Source organism: Pristiophorus japonicus, chromosome 16, assembly GCF_044704955.1.
Source record: "Pristiophorus japonicus isolate sPriJap1 chromosome 16, sPriJap1.hap1, whole genome shotgun sequence".
Classification (NCBI taxonomy): domain Eukaryota; kingdom Metazoa; phylum Chordata; class Chondrichthyes; family Pristiophoridae; genus Pristiophorus; species Pristiophorus japonicus.
The window spans coordinates 118863626-118869719 of record NC_091992.1 but is presented as its reverse complement, the minus strand read 5'-3'; the positions used below and the strand labels follow the sequence as shown (position 1 = coordinate 118869719).

Sequence of the window (6094 nt, the reverse complement as noted above, 5' to 3'; positions counted from 1 at the left end):
GACAGATCATTTCAAGTAAATACAATGTAAAAATAAACAGAGTATATGAATGAAAAGTTTGTTGATATCAAGTTGTGGAAAGGCATTGAAACCCTAGGAGAGCTCCCAAAGATTCATATTTGGAGCCAGCTCCTTAATTCTTGCTCCCTGCTCGATAACAGGAGTGAAGGTTTCACTAGTTGCAGAATGCTGAACCCCAGCTAGGGGGCCCTCAATTTGAACTATTCACTTACTTGTCTCATTGGCCGTGTTGCTCTCTATTACACCCAGTGGCAAAAGAAAGACCTAAAAAGGTAATATATTGACATCACTGACACCATATTTCTGTCACCATCGCTTGTCAACATATATTAACATCTCACCTTCTAAGGTTTCAGCCGGGGAAAATAAATCAGGTGAAAATCCCAGGGGAATAGTCACTTAATTACCTTCGACTCAGTGCTGGGCCCTCTTGCAAATACACAATTACACACAGAAGATTCAAAAGAGAGAAAGTCATTTTTTTCTAAAAGTTTCACATGAGAAAGATGAAGCATTGGGTAAATGGTTTCTTTCTGAATGTTCGAGACATCCTTAAACATCAGCTCTTGAAGAGTTCAGTGGCTGGAGAGCACTACTGACTGGGATTGGTCAGCTTTTTCTAGATTTACTTATCACTGTTTGGGGGAAAAATTGTTAGGAGAAATGCTGATACCCGAATATAATGTACCTTGCATCTTAAGTTTTCAAATGATGCTTGGTGTCCAATTTAATCCAGGATTAAGTAGAATCATAGAATCGTAGAATGGTTACAGCACAGAAAGAGGACCATTCGACCCATCAAGCCCGTGCCAGCTCTCTGCAAGAGCACTTCAGCTAGTTCCATTCCCCCGTCCTTTCCCTGTAGCCGTGCAATTTTTTTTTCCTTCAACTACTTCCAATTCCCTTTTGAAAGCCACCATTGAATCTTCCTCCACCAGGCAAACACATAATTTCCAAATCCCAATCCACCTTAAATAAAGGGCCGATCGGGAGTGTCGGAGAACAAACATACTTTGATTGAGACCAGCAGAGAGCACTCTCTGATAAGCATGTAGCTTCCTGGTTTCCAATGGTCACATTTCCTGTAGATCCCAAAAGGTTTTAATAAGCAAACGTCACATAGTGATTAGAACAGGGTAAAGGAACTTCCAAAACTATCAAATGTATTAGACCCATTTACAAGGCACTTTTTGTTCAGGACATCTGACTGTGGATTTGGTTCAGTGCTGGAATAAAAAGTTTATTTGAAATGTTACTGACATTGGAACTCCAGACTACTCACTCCTGGTTCAAAACCCAGGTTATCCAGGAGTGGGTTCAGCCCCTGTGTTGTTGATGGCAATGATAATGTTATGGCCATCTCCTCTGTCTAATGATGGAACAGCACCTTGACCTTAGCAGTCAAAACCTGAGAGCATTACATCATCTGAACAAGCTGGTTTCTGAATGTTTTCTGAAGAACGTACTCACCCATTATTTGAGAGGAGGTGGAGTTGAGGCCAAGATGAGATCAACCATGATCTTATTGAATGGCGGAGTAGGCTCGAGGGGCCAAATGGCCTGCTTCCGTTCCTATTTCTTATGTTCTTATGTTCTAAAATGTGTGATAATAATAAAACTTTATTGAAAGAGCGATTTTGTCAGACAACAGAACAGCATCAGGTTAAATTCTGACATGACTGTTCTTGTCCCTGTATATAAAAATTAAAATTCTTGCTAAAAATAAGGCCATGTAAAAGATAAGCAACAACACTGAGGCTTTGTGATTGAAATTGGTTTGTTTTACAATGTTAAGCATTATCGTGTGAGTTAGGATTGCTCAGTGGGAAATTAATGACTAGGAACCTTGATTGCTGAGTTAGCCGTTTTCAGCTGAGCAGGAGTCGGAGTGATGCAGTTAGCCTCAGCAACCCGGGATGGGGAAAAGAAAAGATTAGCCGGGGCTCTTGCTCCTGATTACTTTCCAGTGATTCTTTACAGGCTTGTCGATGTTGTCTAAATCAGGATCAGGCAACAGCGATTACCAGAGCTGAATGCTTTAGTGACATGCGCTGCCGAGAAGAGTGGCCTCCTGGGTGAGATTAGGGAAGGATGCCAGCAAGTGTGGAATGTACCCCAGCATGAGGCATCACCTTTAGGAGAAGAGAGGTAAGGCAAGTAAATCACAGGGAGGAGAAAACTGTGTGAAACTGCACGTTGGAAGAACACATCAGGAGGTTCTGCACTCCCAGCACAGGATCCTCTGACCTTTTAGGCCCTCAAGTCTGTTCTGCCATTCAGTCAGATTATGGATGATCCGTACCTCAACTCCAATCGCCCACCTTTGCTCTGTCTTGAAAATTTCAATTGACGCAGCATCCAGTCTTTTTGGGGGAGAGAGTTCCAGATTTCCACCAACCTTTGTGTGAAAACGTGCTTCCTGACTCCCCCTCTAAAGGGCCTAGCTCTAATTTTAAATTTGTGCCCCCTTTGTTCTGGCTTCCCCCACTGAAGGAAGGAGTACCTCTGTAATCTACCCTATCAAATTCCTTTCTCATTTTAAAACACCTCAAGTAGATAACCGCTCCACGTTCTAAATTAATCCTTTAGTCTCCTTTCGTGAAACCGCTCTGTACCCTCTCCAAAGCCGATATAATCCCTGCTGAGATGTGGTACCCAAAACTGAGACTCTGCACAATTGAAGCATAGTTTCCTCTCCTTGGGATAATGGCCAACTTTCCATTAGACCTTTAGATTACTTTTTCCACCTCTGCACTAGCTTTTAGTGATTTGCGTACATGGCCACCCTGATGTCTTTACTCCTCCACAGCTCCGAGTCTCTCACCATTAAGAGAATATTCCAATTTGTCTATCTTGGGTGCAAAGTGGATAATCTCACACTTACCCGCATTGAACTCCATTTTGCCATGGTTTTGCCCACTCGCTTAATCTGTCCATGTTACTTTGTAACTTCCTGCTCCCGTCCACACAAGTTGCTGTGATTCCTAACTTAGTCTAGGCCCCAGCTGGCATCTGAGCTGGCCGAAATTGGTCAGGTCTCAACCTACAAGCTGCATTGGGGTAGGACGGTTGGCATCCGCACCGTGTTAAAATTATGATGAGGCCCAAGGAGCAATTTAGAATGGTTCCCTGGCCTCTGTACTCTGCGCGCCACAAGAATCATGCCCCGGTTTCGGGTGCTAATGAATTTAGGCCTCGTTGTGTCCAATGTTTTAAATTTAAGGTCAAGTTTTTTTTTTAAAGATGTTAAAGCTCTGTCATGGGATGGACTTGGCTCAGTGCTAATGAAGTTTTCAGCACAAACTATCCCTTTGTGTTCCGGGAATGCAGCTTACAGGAAACGGTAGAAATTGTCTGCACAAGATCTTAAGATCACAGGATAGAAATGGCTAAAGAGGCCCATTCAGTTCATCTTGGCTCATTCATCCTGATCCCGCTGTCCCTCATCACAGCTTACGATTCCTTCTTAAATGATTCCAGGGAATTTACCCCCGCTCCCTTGTCCATTTCATGTGTTGATCATTCTTTGTACAAAGAACTCCTTGACATCAGTCCTGGATTTGGCTATTGCCATTTGAACCTGCTCCCACTTGTCCTGGAGGAGCGTGCCAGATTCAGTTTCTCAGTGTGATTTACTTTGATGAGGTCCCTTCTCGCCTGATTCTTATTCAAGACTGTAAATCTCACATTTCTGCTCACAACTCAGTCTTCTGATGCCGGGGATCTTGGAACGTTTCCCTCTGTCTCATTGACCAGGACTTCTTAATTCACCACATTTACTAAAGGCTCAAAATTACTGTTAGCAATATTCGCTATTGATGGAACGCTTCGCATAGTTGCATAACATCCTCGGTCCACCATTTTAAGAGGTGCCAACCCATTAAAAATAAGAAAACAGTCATATAAATGTGTTAACCACTTTCACCCACAATCATTTCTTAGCTTGAATCATTTCCCCCCTCATTGTTGATACTGAAATGCTGCTGCAATCCTCAAAAAAGGCTAATCCAGAAGCAAGTCTGGCTTAACAAAATTAAAAAGCTGTTTAGTGGAGGTAACCAGGATGAGAGAATCCACTGTGTTTATTTTACATTTCAGTGAGAGGGAACTGCTTCAGGTTAAATAAAATAAATGAATAGTTAATTAATTATTTTCTTTCCAAAACCCTGTCTGAGCTATTTTTCGTTTTGTATATTTTTTATGAAAATGTGTAAATTTTCTTCCAGTTAAAGCTTGTACGTCTTGGTGCCAGAGGTGAGGATCAGGGCATTGGAGGGAAATTAGTGGCAAAGACCATGAGAAAGAAATGGAAGCAGAGATTTTTAAAGAAAAACTGTGAATGGATACGATTGTTCATCCATCCAATGTGACCTTTCTGTATTTTGCTACTAGTGACAGGGGTGATGGCTTATTTAAACTGAAGTACAGAGAAATGCACGTGAGTGATTGAAATGACTAAAATAGGGGTCATCTTAACCACCTGAAAAAATCAAGAGAATGTAGTCAAACCTCTCTGAAAAACTTTGGCAGCTTAATATTTACATCTGTGAATTAGTAACAGTGTCAATGTTGGTAGTATCTGCAAACAATTTGCTCACTAACCCAGTGACCATAATTTACTATTCCCCAGTTTTCTCCTCCATAGCTCAGCCCTCCCCCACCATCCACATCCACACAAACCTTCATGAACAGGCGTTGGGATGGTCAGGTCTACAGGCCTTTCCTGAGATGCCATTGATAAAATTCCTTGGTCGTCCTGCCAGGAGGTGAAGTTGAGCAGTCAGGAAATTGATATAAGACTCATCCAACTTTCTCCCGCCTCACACTTCACTCTCTTATCTGCTCTTACACAGGTTTCTGTTCTTCCCATTAGTGGGCAGGGTAGGGATGGGAATACTTACTCTCATGGGGAAGTCTGAATATGAATTTCAGTTAAGACAGTCCAACTGTTATGGTCCATTCAGCAGACCAATGTCGTTATATTGACAGTTAGTGCATGTTTACCAGAATACACTCACCTGGATGCAAATAACTCCCTTTCTTCGTTAAAGTATAATTGATTTGAATGGATTCTATTTCCAAAGAAATAAATCTCAAATGCTTAGTTTCCTTGTATTAAATGACTTTGTTATTTTTGCTAATTATTTCATAGCATTTAAAAATGCACGTTTTATGCTAACTTATCAATCCAGTGCGTGCCTTAATGCAAAAAAGTGAATATTCCACCACTGTGTCAGCCAGTGAGTTTGAGGGGGGACAAGACTTGTGATTTTAATTTACCAAGTCTCTGAACTCATGACTGAGGTTACAGCACAGAGCCTCCTGAGTACAGCAGGTTTATTTCTCCAGCAAAGTGCAGTGAGTAGAGGAGAGCTGCACGATACAATTTAGGTGCATCAAATCAATTCCAGTTACGTGTGCTCTCCAGCGCGTGATGGACAGGGGAATTATCCAATCATCACCATTCTGGCCAGGACTTGTGGTCTCACTATATGCAGCCCTCAAACACACCAACTTGTCTATCGGATAACTTAAGGCTCATTTTACCTAATGTAATGGCCCTGAAATCCCGGTTTCTTCTTCCTGCGGGCATTCGACTAAAAATAGAAGAAAAGATGCGCACCTACCTTTTGGTCGAACGCTCACCAGAGATCCCGGTCCTGAGGCCTCCTCTTCTTGCGCAACGGAGCGTGTTCACATTTGGACGTCCGTAGGAGTCACATGGGCCTGGACACCCAATCACGGTAAAGAATTTTCTTATTCACAGTAATAGGAGTTTCGTAAGCCTATTATCATGAATGAGAAACACCCCCAAACACTACATAAAACATTTTAAAAAACCACCTCACATAAAATCATTATAGAAATTAAAGTTGATAGAAATGTTTTTGAAAAAAAAAATTTGCCGATTTTTTAAAAAAAGTTTTAATTATGGTTTAAAATAAAATTATCTGAGTGGGCAGGTTTTTAACATAAATATGCGTTTTTAAATTTTATTTTTATATGTTTTCGATACGTTTTAAAACTCTTACCCTGCTTTTACCAGGCGCAAGAGTTTTAAGGACATTCGCAG

General features: G+C 41.5%; 1 long non-coding RNA gene across 1 annotated transcript; it reads right to left on the bottom strand.

The window, feature by feature from the left end:
* Window positions 1–231: 231 nt before the first annotated feature.
* LOC139227158 (uncharacterized) lies at window positions 232–5710 on the bottom strand. The gene is made up of 3 exons (XR_011587398.1): window positions 5649–5710; window positions 1492–1615; window positions 232–285 (listed from the first exon to the last, which is right to left on the bottom strand). It is a non-coding gene; the product is annotated as an uncharacterized lncRNA (long non-coding RNA).
* Between the last annotated feature and the right edge of the window lie 384 nt (window positions 5711–6094).